The sequence below is a fragment of the Cebidichthys violaceus genome, unplaced genomic scaffold (assembly GCF_023349555.1).
Source record: "Cebidichthys violaceus isolate CVI_PGR_0920_01 unplaced genomic scaffold, fCebVio1.0.p SCAF_24, whole genome shotgun sequence".
NCBI classification, from domain to species: domain Eukaryota; kingdom Metazoa; phylum Chordata; class Actinopteri; order Perciformes; family Stichaeidae; genus Cebidichthys; species Cebidichthys violaceus.
In genome coordinates this window covers 354,231-374,753 of record NW_027176417.1, presented here as the reverse complement: position 1 = coordinate 374,753, position 20,523 = coordinate 354,231, and the positions used below count along the sequence as shown (strand labels likewise).

The window sequence follows — 20,523 nt, the reverse complement described above, 5'->3', positions numbered from 1 at the left end:
TCTCGCTTAAGCTTGATGGCAGGGAGACGCCGTGACGGTCCATACTCTCAGGGATTTTAGGCTCACTCGCTGCTTCGTGCTCCAGATTGCGGGAAACGATCTGCAGATTAATTGATGACTTTATGTGAACTGATAGTGTTAAACAGGTATATCAGAACCGTATCCCAGCAGACTGTGTGACATCAGCTACAGAGTGTTCTAGTGAATGTGGTGCTGCCACCAGACAGGAAGTCTGAAAAAACCTGAGAATGTTTTGAAATGTGTGTGTGTGTGTGTGTGTGTGTGTGTGTGTGTGTGTGTGTGTGTGTGTGTGTGTGTGTGTGTCGGCAGCATCTGCCACGGAGGCTTATTAATCAAGTGAAAAACTCAATTTGATATGAGAGACATTTTTCATTTGACCTTTTCCCGGGGCGCGAGTGCGCCTCGAACGACGCGTCCTCATGAAGAGCTCCCTCCACCTTCTCCGCCTGTGTCGTTGCCGTGGTTAGGTGGAGGCGTACCGACGAGCCACCGGGGCCGATTGCACTTAAAACTATCTGCAGCTCCAAAACCTGCTGAGTCATTGTTCCATTTCCTGATGGAATGGGTTCAACTCGATTCATTTATTCAGAGATGCTTTTACAGATTCACAGCCTCAGTAAAATATGTTTATTTGAGAAGTAAAGCTGTTTTTTTTGGGGTTTTTTGGCTGACAGTCTTAAAAGCATCATCTAATCTATTTTTCCTTTCCCAATATCCTTTCTCCAGAAGTCTAATATCGGTTGTCCTGACCTGGCTCTTTTATTTCTCCTCTCACAGACATGGTATGAAGACACGGAGCCCATATTGCCTGGGACCAGAGCCAGCTGTGTCAGGTACGCTGCGCTGACCTCAGCTGCTCAGTCAGGGATGTAGCCCCATTTCTGTTTTTCAAAAAAAAAAAAAAAAACACCGCAGAGGAGGTAGAGAACCGAAACAGAAGCGGCGAACACAAGTTACCGTTGCCTCCGAGGTTCACTGCTTCAATCTCCGCGGCTTAATGAAGCAAAGGCTTTGGCACCCTCGCGTGGGTTTGGCTCTCCTGGGTTCCTTTAGTCATCAAAAGGGAATTACCGAATTGAAGAAGAAATATGGCCTGCGTCGTCTCATCGTGACTCAGCAAACGGGGTTTCTAGTGTATGTCTTGCGATATCGCAGCACATTCAAAAACATCAGATTACGGTGACGCCTTCAGTGTAATCCGACCAACAGCGAATGTCAGCATTTAAAGCAAGGAATTAGAACCATTGCGTATGGAGCCTCAAAGAGGTTCACAGATCTGAACGCTTTAGAGCACGGAAAGAGAATCTGGTCGTATCTTTTTAAATAAGACATTAAGAACATCCTGCTCTCTCTCCGTCCCTCCGTGTCCTCCCTTCTCATTGGCCCGCACACACACAACCAGTTAGCATGCATAAGTTAGATGCTCCATGCGAGCTAAAGTTCAAGCCGCCGTCACGTGAGCGCTTCCCCTTAGCGCCACAGGCAGGGGTCTGTGCGGGGGAAAAAAGGTCACCTCTCACGCTGAGCAAATGGAGGAAACCGCCGGCTTTCACTTCCCCTCGCCATGCTGCTTTTTAGCCTTCTCCCAGCCCCGGCCTCCCACTCACCTAATCACCGCTCAGCATGCCAAATTAATACATGAATCATCCCACAAATCTGCATACTATTAGCATTTTCTAACCTTGAACAGTGTTTTAATGTGATATCATTTTTTTTTTGTAATCGCGGACGCATTGCTTTTCCGTCTTTGCTCGAAATCCGTTCGTTTCTTAAAACCCATCAATGAGGAGAACTTTCCACACGATATTCAGCGGCAGCCTGATTGAAAGAAAAGTGATCGTCAGCGCGGATCGGAAGTTTCCGGGGATCACGGGAATGTATTGTTTTTTTTGCTGTGGCTTGTTCTTCGGCTAGAACGCTTCAAAGGCGCATCCGATCACGCGCTACAAAGGGGCGGCTGAGGTTTCTGCTCCACACGACAACGTGAACCGGGACGCGCGGGTGAGTCACGCGTAACCTCCTGGTGAAATATTTAGTGCAGAAGGGAGCGAATGTGACGACGGGCCTTGGAGACGAGCGGGATCTCAGAGGCAGCTCAGCCTCCCTTTGAAGCTCCTCCCCTACTCCCCAGACCAGGACCCTGGGAGCTGCTGGGAATTCTCTGAGTACAAATAGTTAAAAGCAGCACTTTATCCGGCCTCTTCATTTCTCTTTTCTTTTTGAAAACTCAACCCTTGAGATCATTTTTCTGACAAGTCGGAGGATTTGATTTCTTTTTCTTATATTCGTTTAGTGGAATAGAAAGAATCTGTGATGAATTATAGTTAATATGCAGCAGCAGCTCAGAGTGTAATGTGCTAACATGACTTAACTTCCTTTATGAGGCTTTTTTCCCACTGGGCAAAAAAAAAAAAAAGTGTCTTTGTCTTGCTGCTCGGCTTTTAAATTGGTGTCTTAACAATGGTCCCATGCATAAAGTATTGGTTTTAACCCTAATCTTAGCATCGGAACATGCTCCAGATATTGCCTTTGATGTCATCATAACGCTGGTTATGAAACTAGCATGAATTTCAATAATAGATGGATTCATTGCTCACCCAGTCCAAGTATTAGTCTACCAGCGCAGCGACGTGCTAATTGAACAGTACGAGCTGCAGGCGCTGTTTGCATAGCTTCATCATAATTTATCAAACGCACCTCAGCAGGCGCTTCATCACGTCTCAGGAGCGGTTCCTCAGTCTCTTCCCCCATGAATACATCACGCCACCGGCTCGTACATCTTCCCCGGCCGTCCTTGCGGCGAGCGGTCGCACCGCCGAACGAAGTGCGGACGCGTTTTCTTCTTCTTCAATCTTTCTGCCCTTACGGCGGTGAATCATCTGACCGCACAGCGAGGCGTCGGGGGAGCACAATGCTTAATACAGTCGCGGAGACGCCCCGAGAGATCAGCGTCTCCGTCGCGGCGCTTGTAGCTCATTAGTGGGTTTTCACTGATCAATCACGGTTGAATCATGGCGGGTCATTAGGAACACAAACCTTGAATGTTGGCCTCAGGGGGAAACCCATATAGGCGCAGTGGGAGGTAAAGCACTCGATGAGCTGGAGTATGGATGTGTGTGTGTGTGTGTGTGTGTGTGTGTGTGTGTGTGTGTGTGTGTGTGTGTGTGTGTGTGTGTGTGTGTGTGTGTGTGTGTGTGTGTGTGTTTTCTGGAACCAGAAGAGACAGGAAAGGGTTGGAGCTAAGTGATGGCCATCAGAAAAGATTCCACGCTGGCTTCAGCTTTCAGCAGCAGAGGTTGACACCTGATCTCAAACGTTCCTTCTTTCAATCCAAACCTCAGCAGCAGCAGCAGCAGCAGCGTCTGTGCTCCCGTTAAACGAGCTGTGATTGAACTGCCGGCAGATTTACAGACAGGAAGACCACAACACCGACGCGCAGAGATGGACCGCGCGGTTCTGAAGCGCCGATAAAACTATTAAGCCTTTCTTGCATGGTTGAGTCGCTCACTGAAAAGGCTCTATTTGCGATTATGGCGTGGGAACAACAATGAGGCCTCTTAAAGTGTCTTCAGATCAATGGAGTGAGTCTTTTATAAGCTTCTCCAAACATCACAGCGGGAAAGGGCAATCTCAGAAGATTATGCTTGTCAGATTAAATGAAACCATGGTGGGGTTTCAATCGGCGAGAGGCTCCCGCGTGGAACAATAACATCTCGACTCTGGATGCACCTCGCAGCGCCCGGGTTCAAACAAGCGCTCCGTCGGATGAAAGGCCGATTAATTCCAGGCCACGTTATTTGTCTCGGCAATTTACATTTAAATCCTCACTTCTTGTGTCAGGAAAATGAACTCTAGCTATTTATAGTTTTTCACAAAAAGACCGTCAACGGTTAACCAAGAGCACTTTTGATTGGTTACGCAATTTCCGGTCGATTCGTCGGCCGTTTTCTTCCATCTTCTCCGTGGATCGGTGCTTCGTCGCTCCGCCTCCTCGTGTTCTGTGTTCTGTGTTCTGTGGAGGCGATGCTCATATAGTGAACACATTGTAGGATTCATGTGGCTGGGATGCTCATCTCCGTCTCCGAGCGGGTTAAACAAATCAAAAGCGGCGCTCACAAATATCAATGAGGCCGATCAATGAGTCTGCACTCAACCCTGCTGCGCGGAGGCGGCGATGCACGCGGACTCACTGTTCCGCTGCGGCGTTTTGACCTTGCGCCACAAAAGCCCGGGCCGTGAAGTGGGCCGGACGAGCCGCTCACAGTCTCCACGGTCGCTTCTTGCGCGCAAGGTTACGTACGGTGAAAGAAGCATTGATGGTGTTAATGCTGGCCTTTGAATCCGGCACAGAGCGGCGCTGTGCTTTGTTTTCTGTCTAGTGGCGGTGCATTCACACTCGAGCAGAGAGCCCTGCCAGTCAGAGCATCTCTTGACAAATGAACCTTTCTTTTAAAGTGAAGGTCGCGAGCTGCTTTTGTTTTGAAATCGCTGGAGTGAACATCCTCTCCCCCTCTCTATCTCCAGCTATATTTTGCCGCTAATTTAAAGTTTTTGGTGACACATCCTCGTGAGGAGTGCATGAGCAGTCTGTCACCAGCAGTTTTCGCCGTCTTCTGCTTTGCAGCGCTGCTGAGACTGGAGCTCAGTTTAACGCCAGACCAGCAGAATGAAACAGTTTGTTTTCCTAAAATCATCACGATGCTAGCAGGCCACCGCTGCCTTCAGTGAACAGCTTCTGTTCGCCCACTTCTGCTCTGACCATTTACCCCCTGCTTCTCCTCTACTCTCCCCACACTTTCCACTTCCTGGAGGTGTTTTCACACACACAGCAGCACGCCGTCGCTTTGAAACAGCGGCGTTTGATGCCAGCCGGGCCGCGTAGGACCGCGAGGCTCACCCAAATCTTTCCGTCTTTTGTGTGTTCAATGAGAGCAGTTGCATACTCTTAAGCATGCATGATAAAGCTAAACTCTACATGAATAGACCCTCCCACCGCACACTGACGGCACGCTTCATAAGGGCGGCTTTTATGCACCGCCATGCCTTTGCTTTGGACTTTGGCACAATAGTGTTTTGATGGCGCATAAAACTAGAGCCGGGTTCAAAAGGCAGAATTTCTGAAGGCTATTTATCACGCCCGCCTTCATCAACTAGGTCATTCTTCTTTTTTTTCCCCGCGTTTTTTTGAGGGAAGAGAGAAAGTAAAAAAAGGAAGCAACGAGGGAACAAATAAAGGGAATGACAAAGGAAGGAGAGGTGCCGGGTGTGTAGTAGATTGAGTGTGTGTGTGTGTGTGTGTGTGCGCTTTTCCTCCGCGTTCATCTGCGAGTTTCACTTTCACCGCTCCGCCTCGGTAAGCATGTTGACATTCGCTTTTCGCATCTCGGAAACATTTCTGTTTCGCTGCTTCAAAAGGCTGCCTAAACTTTCTGAGTTGTGCCCAAAAAGTGTTTCTCTGGACGTAAGCACTCTGCCGCACACGCTCGCTCTCCACTCCTGTGCGTGGGAGCGCCGGCTTTGTAGCCATCTCTGGTGGCTCCAAGTGGGCTGCGCAGCATACTAAGTACTTTGTGTCGGTGTGGTATTATGTAAAAGTGGTTCCAGGGCTGGTTTCACTTTTTAAAGGGGCAATGCTGTGGCACGGCTGTGGGCAGCGGCGGTCCTGGGTTTGCACGCTCTTGCTTTGAAGTGACACTTGTTCTTGAAGTTTTATTTAATTCAAAAGAACGGAGGAAAAAGCAGCTGAAAATAGCACGATAGATTCCTGTACACAGCGTCATCTTTACCCTTTGAACTCTGCAGTAGAAATGAAATGAGGTCAGAGTTGGCGTTTCACACAGGACACGAGCCGCGGTCTACTGGGTGAAAGTCCTGTGTTTGTTTGACCCTCCCACCTGCCCTACTCGCTGTGGTATTTGACGAATCAGGAGTGAGATTTGTATATTTGACCTGTAAATGTACGAGTAGTGGGCCGGTGTCAGCACACAGTACTGGATCCATCGTCTGTGAAGTAACCAGGCGAGCTCCTCTGAGACAGCTGTTGGGCTGAGCCATTGTGACTGCCTGAGATTGTATAGCTAGTATTTTACAAAGAATGAAATTCTTTTGTTGCCGTTATGGTTGCCCCCCCCCCCCCCCCCCCCCCCCTCCCCGCTAACCTGCACATACCATGTAATTTACAAAACCATTGTGTCCTCCTCCTCTGCACTGTCCATCTGCAGCACCGTGTTCCAGAAAGCCTGCCGTGTGTTTTCTATGGTGAGCAGGAAAGGCAGAAAAGAGAGGAGTTCAAGGACTCGACAAGGGCTCAGGTCCCCAGGGGGGAAGGGGGGGGCACCTCTCCCACAGAGGCAATGATGACTCTCCCCCGCCCACCCACCCTACCTGCCTCCTTCCTGTCCTCCATTTTGACACTGAGCAACGAGGCCCGCTCTGACCTTGCAGCAATTTTTTTGCAAATGTGCGCCAACGTGGCCGGCCCTTTTCACAGCTATAGGAGGGGGGGGGGGGGGGGCCTGGGACATGCACATCCACACACACACACACACACACACACGAATAGTACATCTGCTGTTTTTAGGTCCTCATCTCCCCACGGGAGCTCCCTATCATCACAAGGTCCAGCAGTCTACATGACCCCCAGACAGCTCTGCCATTCAGCCCTCCCTCCCTCTCCCTCTCCCTCTCCCTCCCTCCCTCCCATCACACCTCCAGCATAATAAGCGTCCGCAGCAGTCACACCGTGGCACCGAGTGTCCCTCGCAGTCACCAGCGGCGTAACCCCCTCCCCTCCTCTGGGGCGGGACCAATTTACAATCTTCCCCGCCTTGATGCCGCCTCCCCCGTTGTTCTGCTGTTTATTTATGACCCCCCCCCCCCCGGCCCTCCGACGAAGGGCATTATGAAAGGGATTACACGGCCAAATGGCCTGGCTCAGACCCCGCTCTCATTACTCACCGCTCGTCCGGGGAAGATGGCGGAGGACTGGGAGCGAGAGATTATCAAAAGTGTTGGACTGTTTGACGGCTCACAGGCTGTTGGCGGGCGAAGAGGTTCGTCTTTCATGGGACACCTCAAAAAAAAATCAAAAAGGCGCGGCGCTGCGGGCCTCCCGTCACGACGGCGGCTGTAATTGAAGTGGAAATGATGAAAGGGACTCCGGAGCCCAGAGGGAAGTTAGAGGAGCGGGAGGAAGGGTGGATGGTTTTGCCGTCGAGGTTTTCTCATCTCGCCATCATCACCTCATTCACCTTCGCATAATACAACGAAAGCCTGAGGAGGCTCATAGTCACCATATTTATGTGTGTTTTAAGCCGCAAAGTCATTCATAGTTATATTCTAGGTAAAAACCCATCGGTTCATCCTAAAAAACACAATCTTGCAGATTTACGTTTGTGTGTTTTCGCACATCAAGAAGGGACAGAAAGATGCAGAAAGCCTCAACCTAATCACCGTCCTCGTTGGAGAAGCGTACGTAACTCCGGTCTTCTCAAACGCGATTGTAAAACTCAGTGACCGAGCCAGAAAGCAGGCGGCGCCCGAGGCTCCCAAACGAGATTGACATTTCAGAAATACAAGGTTTCCACCCGACAGGGAGCACAAAACAGAACGGCCTCATGCACACTGGCAGACTTTCCTTTGGGAGGCTTTTCAGTTTAACAGCTGTGTGAGCACACACACACACACACACACACACACACACACACACACACAATGTGAAGAAACAATACAGCACTCATCAGCAAAGTGTTAAATGGTCGCTGTTGGTATTTCAAGCAGGTGTGAGCTGAGATTTGCAACAATTTTTCATGATCACACTAAAAAAAAATCCCACTATAATTGTGAATATGACAATAATCTGAATTTGGTACTGGCTATGTTAGCAGCACATTGCTTTTTTTTTTAGATTGGGACATCTGGAATATGCTGATAATGTTCAGGTTTTTAGGAGCATTCTTTGGACACTTTGGTGTCTCAATGTGGGTTTTTTACGGTCGTTTGCGTCACACGGCCTCTTGCCCGTTTACCACCAGCTGTTGCACACAAACCAACAAGCTTTGCACACTTTGCAGAGCCCAAAAGCAAAGCCCACATTCCTGGTCCCAAAGAGAAACACGCTTACTTTGAAACACGATGAAAGATGTCAACGGGTTTGTGGGAGTGCACACGTGTCTCAACGCCGACCTTTTCACGGAGGTGGTTGAAGGAATGAAGGAGGGAGGCTGCGTTCCCACGCTCACCACCGATCCAGTAGATTTCATTGTAAACAGCTTAGTGGAAGTATTGTTCTTTTGGATATTTTGCTGTTAGCTTCGAGCAACAACCCAAAAAGCAGCAGGTGGACAGATTCTTGCAACTGTGGAACAACAAGCTCCGTCAAAACTTTTCCCGCCACGTATCCAATGCCAACAAGTTCCCTTTCAAAGCTCACCTTTTATATTATTTCACTCTTCTGGCATTGAAGCTTTGATGCGAATCCACCGGGACGAAGAGCGATGTTGTACATCAAGAGATTAGAGAGATCAGAGAGACCCTGAATTGTTAACGGTAGTATTTCAGTGTGTGTGTGTGTGTGGGCGGCTGTGATGTGTGCTGGCGGGCCTGACTTGCAGCAGGTGGGTGTGTGCAGCACAGTAACCGTACAGAGGCTTGATCGATGCGTCCGTGACCTTAAGCACAGAGGCGTCGCTTCTGCTCCGGGAACAAAGCGGCGTTTCACTGCATCCGTCCTCGTCAATATCCCTTTTTTATGTCAATAATGAGGAGGATTTACAATCGTTGTCGGCGCGTTATTCTCTGTAGTCCAAGCTGCATCACGAACGCCTCCTTGTAGTCTTTCGATTATGTGTCGGCAGTATGGAGTCATCGTCATCTGATACATGCGATCGATATATTGTGCTGCTCGATGCTGGTGAACACAAACATCAGGAGGTTTGTTGTAACCACTCTGTCTCTCTCTGTCTCTCTGCGTCTCTCTCTCTCTCTCTCTCTCTCTCTGTCTCTCTCTTTCTCTCTGTCTGTCTGTTTCTCTGTGTCTCTCTCTCTGTCTCTCTCTGTCTCTCTCTGTCGCTCTCTCTCTATGTCTGTCTCTCTCTCTCTCTGTCTCTCTCTGTCTCTCTGTCTGTCTGTCTCTCTCTCTCTCTGTCTCTCTCTTTCTCTCTCTGTCTCTCTCTCTGTCTGTCTGTCTCTCTCTTTCTCTCTCTCTGTCTGTCTGTCTCTCTCTCTCTCGCTGTCTCTCTCTTTCTCTGTCTGTCTGTCTCTCTCTCTCTGTCTCTCTCTCTCTCTCTGTCTCTCTCTCTCTGTCTGTCTGTCTCTCTGTCTCTCTCTGTCTGTCTCTCTCTCTCTCTGTCTCTCTCTTTCTCTCTGTCTGTCTCTCTCTCTCTCTCTATATATATATATCTCTCTGTCTCTCTCTCTCTATATATATATCTCTCTGTCTCTCTCTCTCTCTATATATATATATCTCTCTGTCTCTCTCTCTCTATATATATATCTCTCTGTCTCTCTCTCTCTCTCTCTCTCTATATCTCTCTGTCTCTCTCTCTCTCTCTCTCTCTCTCTCTCCCTTTAATTGGATGAAGCGAATGTAACGACACAGTATTTCACGAGGAAATGAATGGGCTCCAAACAAGCGTCTGCTTTTAGGTTCCGGGGCGACTGAATCCGATGACACTTCTGTGGTGTACAGCGCAGAAAGGGGAAGATGACTGGTACACCGTGTCAGGGGTTCTGTGACGGGGTTCTGGACAGCAGCTGTCAGGGAGGGATGCTACCAGCAAAGGAGCTTCCCTCAATATGATGTATTATTACTGAGTTATTTTAGTCCAATATGAATATCCACCTCCCGCCTGTCCCATTCTCTTGAACAGGATGTCTCAAATTGTCTCTTTCTCCGTCTTCGTTGTCCTTCAACACGTAGGACGTGACGTTTTTTTGTTTTTTTTTGTGGTATTTGTCCCGCCCCTCCTCCATTTCGATTGGGTGGCGGCTGGGGTAAATGTCAAAGTTGGTCAGCAGTTAGCCTAAATATGCAGCGCTGTCATTGCAAAGACAAAGGTGAACAGTGTGTGAACAGCGCGTAAAGTAAAGTCCACCTTCACCTGGCTGATCTGATGCTGTGTTTTCATTATGGACTTTGACGGTACAATTAGTCCAAAATGTGTTTTCTAACAGGACAAATCTACAAACTCATCCAATTCTTGCACAAAGAAGAAGAAAAAAAGCCATTAACTACTGAAGCATAATTAACACCCACTCAATAATTATTCCTCCATAACGGAACAGTACGAATGCTCGAACACGTCTTTGAACCCACAACAACAGCCTGAAGCGGCTTCTCCACGTGTAGAAATCTGTGTCACGAGCAAATCTGCCGAAAGGCTTTCGGTAAAGATGTATTTGCACAAAAATAACTCGAATAAATGAAATCATGTTGGAATCTTCTGATGTAAGTGGTTAAAAGGAATCTCTAAACAGCGGCCCATTTAAAGCGTAATTAAAAACAGAATTTGGAATTGCTTTGAGATATTCGGTAATAGTTCATGCGTCGCACCACCCCGACGATGAGCCGCTCTGTCTTCGAGGGTTACTGTGCATGAAATGAGAGGAGGGAGTAAAACAAGCCTGGGTGAACAGCACAGAAAATGATCTGCCCTCCTACGCCTGCGTGATTTAATGGCGGCCCTGCAGGAGTCGCTCGGCGGCCGCGTAGCGCACGGCGCTCTGCGCGCGGGGTCAGAGAGGCACCGCCGACGCCCGGAAAGTCATTTATTTTCCGTGTTTTTGATGCAAAAACATGACTTTTCTTCCCCCACTATGTGCGAGATGATCAACTCCCACATGCAGATTAATTCATCAAGTGCATCCACAGAGGTGCTTTCATTTATTTTCTCTGATTAGCCTTCTGGATCGTGTGCAAGTGCTCGACAGATGAGCAGAATTGCAGATTCGACACGGCGGACGTGTCGGATCTGTATGGAAAAAACAGATGAAAGGTCAGATTTTGATATCCACGGGCAAAAACACAGACTTCTTTTTTGGCATACAAAACAACATGAAGAGACTAAGGCTTTAAATACACAGATCTGTTGCTCTACCTGTAGAGGAATTCAAATCCTCGACTAGTGTAACCAGTACGCACCACGGCAAAGTTAATTAACAATCATTAAGCCGTGTTCATTTTCCGTTTCATTTCACCCAAAGCACGGGGTCGCCGTTGTCATTCAAGTGGCGTAACGAGACTCTGTGAGTCGCGCTCGCCCGGCTTCAAATGTTCATCTCATTTACACCTTCCAAGGAAACATTGTTGAATCCATCAGCAGAGCAAATTGTTCCGAGCTGAAACAGAACGCGCGGGTATCGGAGTTCAATAGCGGCCGGCTAATTGCAGAGACGCTCCTTCACACACACACGCGCGCTGTCGCATTGTTGGGAACAGCTGGACGCATGACGACGAGCGCGACTCCGCCCCGCCCACGCCTACGACTCTGAGCTGTTTGCGCTCCCAGGCTGCGAAAAACAGAAGCTCGACAAGTGTGTGGTAATGTCTTCAGCCGGAGACAGACGAGTTCAGGAGTGAAGCCGCCACGTTGGCTGCACCTCACACACAGGGCCTTTAAGCTGCTTTATGCTCCCCTTTTTGTCAGACTAATCTGAAAATTGGCAGAATAATCAGAAAAATATTGAATTGTCTCCACTGAAGTACAATGAATCTGTTGTTTGATCGACAGCAGCTGGCAGGCTGAGCCCCAGCAGGGTAAACAAAAGCAATTCAAACAACTGTAGCATACACGTCCTCGACCCTCATCACCGTTTACGGTCCGATTAGAAACTTATGTAGCGAGACTGAGAATTATTTCTAACACGCGAAGCAGCGCAGCTCAAAGTAGAGGCGCGAGGCAAAGAGCAACCGTTTGCCAACGCCTCTTGTTTGAGCGAGACGGTGAATCAGGAGAGGAGTTCAGCAGTGCAGCCGTGCCACGTCTCCGAGGGAAGCTCTCCGTCTTCTGCCGGGTTTTGTTTTCCACCCCTGCGTGCGGGTAAACAGGCAGCGGTGACATCCACGCGGGGAATGAGGCGGGAGATCACAACGCCCCGCCATGGGTAGTCCCAGGGGACCTTTAGGTTTACCAAAGCACTGTTTTACTGGCTGAGGTCACAGACTTGTTCCCTCTGCTCCCGGTCCCCTGTGACACCGGTAGAAAGAAATCCTCTTCTTGATGTTTTGTCTCGCACTCTGTAGCTCGTTCCAAGCGGTGTGATATTTCTGTCTCCTAACATCTTGTCTTTTTGTCTTTTTCGCCTGTCTCCATAGCATATATTTTGCGTTATGCTAATGAGACATCTCCCACGAGCCACCGACTGATGGCAAAGTTGTAACTCCGTACTTCCCCACTGTTTAGTAGCAGGAAGTGGAAAGTAATTGCGGAGCTACCGCTACAATAAACTTGGAAAAGTGGAAAACAATTATTTGTACACGTTTGTCAGTTATTGGCATTTGTGGTTTAAGCATCACAATGATAGAAATACAAGACATAACTGCGTTAGATCTCACATCCGCAGTGTTTACGTACACAGGGCTGCAGCGGTCTGAACAGAAACAAGGAGTCGGACCTCCTCTGGAGCCGACGTCCACTCCACCTGAAACTATTTCACCAGCTTTTGATTTAGTGGGGAGCTTTAATGCAATGGGGCCGAACAGTTTCCCAGGCCTCTTCAATGCCATAATACATTCCCGGGGGAAACAATGCACCTGGAAAACTACCGACTAAGATCCAGGGCAAACTCCGTTTTAAAGGGGAAAAAGAAATACTGCTTTATACTTTATTAGTTCCCGGCCCGTTTTAGAGGAACCCCATCTCCCACTGACGCATGAGGCGACATAGTTCACAGGACAAAGTCTGCTGGGTATTTTCTGCTCAAACTCGCCAGCTGCACGGCGGGAGAAATATCAGGAATAATTGGCCATTAGTGTATTTGGGGGTAAAAAAAAAAAAAAAAGAGCATAATCAAACAGTTTTTAAGCAACGCTGTTGTTCGCCCGCACACGATGCTGTACATTCCTCCAGATCCGTGTTTGAGAAAACGGCATTAGAGAGCGACGCAGTCATTACTTCGCAGCAGGTTGCTGACGGGGCGTTAGGCCCTCCTGCAGCGGGGGCCTGCCAAATTGCGCTCATTATGGCGGCTCGGTTCAGATCCGGGGGCCCCCCCGATTTGCTCGCCTTTTCGCGTGGCTCCCGGATATCGGCGAGAGCGCCAGACGAAGAATCGGCTGAACAAATCTCATTAAGGGAGAACACAAACTTACAACAGGAGCCGAGATCAAACCGTATGAGGTAAATATTGACAGTAAGGCAGCGAGCCGAACCAAACGGCACTGCTGATACTCTTTGTTTTGGGACTAGCAGCTTCACTTTGTTCTCTTCCATTTCCATTTCTCTCTCTGCATCAGTGTTGCACAGTGGGGCCAGAACTGTTCCGTATCATCGTATTTTAAATAGTAGTGATTGGACTGTAGTTGAAACCAGTCATGGCTTTCTCTTAAAGGTGCTATTGCCTCTGCATGGCTCTCAGCATGGCGACAGCTGAGCTCGCAGCTAACAGCGCTAACAGCGCTAACAGTACAAACAACGGGCAAAAAAAAGTGCTCCTTGGCTTTGGAGTAATGCTGAGCTTATATGGTGGGATTCAAGCTAGTTAGCCAACCATGCTAACATTAGCAGCTTACGTTGGAGCGGACAAAAACACAATCAGTTCCGTGCACTTCCTCCCGTGTAAGAAGGAACACACCGCCCTACAAGCCCTTTAGATGTCTCTTCATGGACCCACATGCACACCGCTGGGCAGACAGTTTGACTGCATAGGTGGGCCGGCCGTGCGTGTTTTTAGTGCATGCAGCACCCGCCCTCCGGTTCCCCCTCGGGTATACACTGTTAGCTCTGTCAGCACTTTTCACCGTAATTTGTTAGCACCGTTAGCTATGAGCCGTCGACATGTTGAGAGCCGTCGAGAGGCAATCAAAATGCTCGGATCTCGCGCCTTTGAAAGACAGCCGGAGAAAGCAACTATTGTGGGGAGAGAACAAAAGAAGTGATGTTGACAGAGAGGAGGTAGCTCACCTGCTTCATTCCCCACTGCTGCGTCTGGAGCAACAATAAAGCCGAGCTGACGGCTCTCACTAACTGGCCAGTCAAAGCAAAGCGACCTCTGACCTCAGGCTGTGGTCAGAGGCGTAGATCAGCTGTGATTTCCAGCAGAGTATTTGACTTTTGTGGAAATATCCTCCCTTGAGGTTTTGGACTGTATTTTCAAGCTGCTATCACCAGAGAGAAGGAACACGTACAGAAGTCTGTGTGTGGTTTTAATGCATCCCAAAGACGAAAGAAGACTCGCAAAAAGCCTAAAATAAGTTATCGCGACACGCCGAATGTCTTTAAAATGCTATTCGTCCGCCGTCCCATGAGATGAGGTTGGCAGTGTCATATACTGTATACAAGGAGTAAACGGAGTCATCGTAACGTCACCCATTGCTGTTTTGAAGCCTCCAATTTGGCAATTTGGCCGTCGCCATTTTGGCTTATTTGCAACCAGTGAAGACAGGACGGCATCGAGAGACAAACATGTGTTTTCCACCTCATCCTCTCCTGCTATCAGCCATACTTCTATGGTGTAATTAAACATAATTGCACATTCATAGCTTGATGGGTCTTGATAATTGGTCCCACATTAGAAAGCATAATTACCACTGTGGCCGCAGGATAATGTGTTTTGCATCTCCATTGTCACTCATTTTCGTGGCGGCGGAAGCGTTCAACATCAACACCCACCGCGGTCCCTTCGAGTGCTTGTAGAAATGTGCAAGATACTTTGTCGCGAGTTAATTCGGCTTAAAAAAGGTTTCATGTAAATCAGAGCGACGCGGTACATTCGCAGAAGAAAAGGCATTAGTGCGACGAGCATTGCATTATGGGAAAGTGCTTGGATTCAGAGGAAGACACGTTGTCTGGAATGTGACGATGAAAACAAGCCCAGGCGTCCTCTGCATTTTGCCACAGTGTAAAGGCTTCATCCACAGTTTACGCTTCAACTCAAATGCTCTACATTAGTTCATGTGCAGTAGTAGCAGTCACTGTCCAAGAGTAAATGCAGCAGTGTGGGCGAGCCAACTGCTTCAATTTGTTCAAGTTTAAGTGAACTGAATTGGGGGGAAACCAGAAAATACACGACGCTTCGGTGGTAGCGACCTGTCAATCACAAGGTAGCCCCGCCCTAAAGCATCCCCTGCTTTGACTCTGTTGTGTTGAAGAAGACTTGAAGCTAGAGATTGAGACCATAAACTCATGTTTACAATGTTTACTGAGGGAATAAATCAAGAGAGAAGTAGAGTCATCTTCTCATAGACTTCTATACAACCAGAGGAGTCGCCCCCTGCTGGACACTAGAGAGAATGCAGCTTTAATGCACTTCAGTATTGGCTTTACAGGCTTTACAGTTTGATATATTACTGCAGAAGCTGTTGGTTGTGACAGAGTCGTCTCTGTGCCAAAGCTGCGTCTTCTGCTGCTGCAGTAAGTTTGCGAGGACCTTGGTTTTTTTGTACTCGTGCTCTCTGCTGAATCCCAAGTTCTAAATGATTTTACTCCAGGTCCTAAAAAGGCTACAGTTAGGACTGATTTCCTACTCTGAAAGGCCCTGAGCATAAAAAAAAAGACAAAAAAAGACATCCTTGGCTTTCAATTAAAGCTAGCTCTCAGCAGGTCGGGGGTCTGAATGCTGAGCGACCCGGCCGCTCTGCCTTCAGTTTGAAATACAGAATTCTTCAATTGATAAATTACAGTTCAAAGATGGAAACATTGTTCTGTTCCTTTCAAGGTTCCCACAGTGTCACCACAGTGTTCTACACCAAGGGCCAAACATTAGGAACTCTGTCACACTGAAGCTCGGCTGGTTCTTACCAAGTCTTCTGACACATTGATTAGCCACTGCAGTCGCACACAAATACCCAATCTGAGCTGAGGTTGGCTTCTGCTGTGCACCGCTGCTGTGGAGGGGAAGAAAAAAAAACAAAAAAACACATCGCTGATTTATTCTAGTTATTACAGTGGGACAGGAAATAAGCTTGCCCGCTCACCCGAGGCGAACGATTTACAGGAAGAGCAGGTTCAGAACGACGAAAAGGCCCGTTTGGTTGGTGCTGAATTAGGCTGTTTAAAGTTGTTCTAGTGGTACCGGTGTTTACAGCGTAACCGCTCATTTAAACGTGTTTTCAAGCTATCAACTTGATGACACGACTGTACTGTGACGAAACAGGTCGATGCATGGCGTTGATATCGGCATATTTGATGCAGTGGGTGGACCTACGTTTATAGGACCTGCTTTCTCTCTGCGCTCTAGTGTCTCCATGCTGTTTGCAGCTCCAACGACCCAATCTCCACATGGGGGGGGGGGTTCATTAAAGTCTCGTCTTATCTTTAAATCTCAAAGCCAAGACGAAGAAGAGAGAGAGAGTGTGGTGGGTGTCCGAAGTGTGAATCACACCGTACATCTCGTCCCGTTTGTCCCTGCGTGCTCCATCTGACACTGCAGCCGGGCTTCATTTAAAGTGAAACCTCAGCGCCGTGCTTTGTTGAAGAGCCAGAGTCAGGATCGGGTTTATTAAGTAGATCCAAAGCTCTGCGATTTCAGTCTGCGGTTCACTTCGGAACAATAACGATTCCCTAAAGCGAGATGTTTCTCTGCATCTGACCTGAATAACAACGAAGGGGCAGTCTGTGGTAATGTCTCTTCTCTCGGTGGCAGTGTTACATAAACGTAAGTTTAACCTTTCTGCTCGTCAGTGAGAAGACGGATAACTCAGCTGTATCACCTGATACAGCTGATGTACGACCCATAAAGTCTACGCAGGCACTAAAACAAGGGGGGGGGGGGGGGGGGTGGGGGGTGTGATATGAACGTCAACTTTAGACGGATAGCAGGTGCTTAACTCCCAGCTGTAAAAGCTGACAGTCAACACATACACAATCCACCTCCTCCGTGTGAAGCATGGGAGTTGTACAATAAAGAGCCCACAGACTGCGCTGCACATTAAGTGTTATGTTCATTCTGATTAAAGTGGCGACCCCCATAGAAATAGAACAGGAGTAGAAGGGACATTCCCGTTCAAATCAACGTAGCTGGACGATCAGAGCGGCGGCCATTTTGACGCGTGCAGCGGGCTAACTTCCATTTAAGCTAAGCCGACTCGCTGAGGTGAGGTTTTTGAGTGGCAACTGAAACGCTACAAAAGCACAGAGAGCCAGAGTAAACCTAATGCTTCATGCACACACAGGAATTACCTAGCTTAGACAGCTACGTAGCGGGAAGCTGGCTAGTTAGCTAGCTCGCTAATGAAGCATGCTACGCTGGTTACAGACAAGTAGCTTGAACAGTGAGCTGGTGGACAAGCTACTTTTCTGTAACCAGCGTAGCATGCTTCATTAGCGAGCTAGCTAACTAGCTAACTAGCCTTTTTAGCATAGTTCCATTTCTTTTGTGTGTATTGGATGAAGAATAACTTGTAGTGCTGTGTCCCCCACTTCATAATGCTGCAAATAAATAAATCATTGTTGTGTCGCTGCACCGCCTCCGGCAATAGATAGTGACTTAATAGACATTTATTTTAATTAGCATCTTTGAGATCACCACTTTATAGGATGAATGCTCCGGCTGGGATCAGACACAGTTTGCATTCACTGTGCATGCATCAGATAAAAGGACGTCGTGTATTCATGTAGGACAGATTCATTCAGTCAGGAAGTCTCTCTGAGATCAAGAGAGACCTGAGAGCTAATTACATATCTACACCACGAGATGAGTCGCACATAGCAATTATCACACACAATCAGACGCTCTAATTAAAACAAATATTATTCACGATATCAGTAGTTGCAGCCCTGTCGCAGCAGAACGTGACATAATGAAAGCTTTTCAGTGAGCGAGTCCGTCCTCACACTTTATTCAAAAGATATATTTGTGTCTGGTTGCAAAAAGAAACCAAAACCAAGATGGCAGCAGGCAAACCGCTTAACCTTCACGAACCAAAGTGTGATATCACAGTGACTGCGTCCACTTCTTAAACACCGTTTAATGTCTGCAGTTCAGGCTGTGAGACCGGAGCCTTTTCAAACTCACCGAACACATTGGATGAATGTCTCAGCGACGTAGCCTCAATTTAAAAACAGGTACGCTGACGACTTCTGGACGGCGGTGATGACCCACCTCGCAGACAGCGGTGACCTCTAGCTGTCTGGGAGATGAATTAAATGGCACCGTGATGAATGGTCTCCATGGTCCCCATGGTCCAGGGTAGTGGAACGTTTACTCTCGGTCGAAGGGAAAAACAAGCATTTCCAATCTTTAGGACTCGGAGGACAATTTGCCATCTAACCAACCAATTACTCCTTTAACACTATCAGAACGGGCCCTCTTATGTTATATTGTTTCATCTAATTATGTGTCTAATCAGCAGTTTCATTTCACTCTCTCCAAAGCTGTCATTAAGAGCTGTAATATAATGACACATCCTGCTCTCCTGTTGATCAAACTCCCATCGAGCTTGAATGCAGAGCGCAGATCCCATCTTCACAACCTTTACGATTCTCACCACGGGTTCATCTATTAATTCCTCACTTAATTACAATGAGACATCACAATGAGCAGTGTAGCAAATAGCACTTAGCCTAATTAAACTGATGGAGAGATGATCTGTAAACCCTCACACTGGCTACGGGTGTTTTAATGAAGCCGTTTAATGGAAGCCGGCTCATTGGACGGTAACAAACAGAGACGACGGTGTTAGTCACTGTCGTCTCTGTTTGTTGCAGCGCTCAGATAAGACAGAATTCTAAAGGACACAATTAGAGCGCAGAGTAGTATTAGATCGTACATATCTCACGGGCATTATCACGTTCTCGTGATGTGTTCACATACAACCTCGTTAAATGTAGTGTTGGGGAGAAACTTGAATAAATCCAGTTGTTTGAAGATGTTTTCACAACAACATAAACGGATATTAGAGATGAATTATGAGCTGTCTACACTAGCTATAATTAGCTTATAATTATGTGTGTGTCTTTATAAAAAGAAGACTTTAAATGACTATAACAAAGTAAAAGGACGACATTTAGTTTTACATTTTGTCCGACCCAGCACATTTTTTGTAACTCACTTGTTTCCGTCACAAACCGAGCAGGAAGGAAATCAATCGGATAAAGTGCCTCATCGCGGGCCGGACCAGTCAGGTCCAACGTCGGCTCAGAGCGGGAGCTGTTACGCAACCAAGAAGTTCTGATCCTGACAGCTCTCAGACAACCTCCCTCCAAGGGCACAGACGGTATAATGAATGTCCTGCAACAGACACGGGAGGGGGGGGGGGGGGGGCTCTGCAGCTACACGACCTGAAGCTCCAGCCCCCCCCCCCCCCCCCCCCGCCTCCTGACCCGAGCAGACAGAGCGGTACTTCAGAATGAGAGGCGAGGGCAGAACACAGCCAATTCCAACTTAATTGAAACTTTTTGTCCAAGTACAGATAAACAAGTCGTCTTCACGGTGTCCACTTTGTTGTCAGGGCAACTGTGATGGCGAGAAAAAGGAAAATACATCTTCGTCCTCTCTCTCTTTGTGGACTCCCGCCTTCGTCCTCTTCATCAGAGCAGGGTGAAGGTAACGCACTGACCGGACAGCGGCAGATATACACAGGCGCTGAGGATGCTGGGAAACACGATGTTTTAAGAACGAGGCTCAAGCAAATGGAAAGGCCCACCCAGAGGAAACAGCTGTTCTTAAATCTGCCCTGTTGAAACATTAATACGCATATTAGCATCTTCCTCCCGGATTTGTGTTTTCATTGAAAACATCCAGAAACGTCTCACTGGTATAATCAACACATTGAGGCTCCTGACTTAATCTAGTGAACGTGTTTCGTAAGTGTGTTATATATATCAGGAACACTCATTTGCTGTTTTTGTTATTTTTAAGCCGCCGGCACGAGACCGGCTCTCTCTCCCTCTCTCACACACTCTCTCCTGGGCGAGTGTGTGTGATTTACGAGGCGTGTGTGTTTTTTCCTATCTGGAGGGAAGCCGGGAACACGGAAAGAGTCTGGAGAGAGCGAACGAAGTTGAGTTCATAAAACGGTGATGAAGATTCCCGATTCCACACTGAAAAATACGAAAAGAAATACGTCTAATGCGGGGAAACCAGCCCCTCAATCCTCCTGGGCGAAGAGGTGTGGGTGCTTCTCCTCCATCAGATGAGGAAACTGAGAAACGGGTCGTGGATCTGAGTCCTGCTCTATTGATCACAGAATGATCAGCCGTGTCCAGCAGCCGCCAGGAAGAGAGATCGGCCTCATCACAGATGCTGTGAGAAGTAGCTGTGGTTTCATCCGTCACTGTGCGCCTCCGGCTGAGCCCCGTCAACAAGGAGAGGGAACCGAAGGAGGCCGCTTTGATGGAGGCCATT

At 48.0% G+C, this 20,523-nt stretch overlaps 1 protein-coding gene across 4 annotated transcripts in view; it reads left to right on the top strand.

The window, feature by feature from the left end:
- LOC137879004 (beta-1,3-galactosyltransferase 1-like) overlaps positions 1-20,523 on the top strand; it is a 67,056-nt gene that overhangs the window by 30,825 nt on the left and 15,708 nt on the right. For 2 of the 4 annotated variants that reach the window (XM_068719558.1, XM_068719559.1), the window contains one exon: positions 799-854. The exons of the other annotated variants lie outside the window; for them this stretch is intronic. The gene's annotated coding sequence lies outside the window, so the exon portion shown is untranslated. The remainder of the gene's footprint in view (positions 1-798; positions 855-20,523) is intronic. 4 annotated transcript variants of the gene reach the window in all.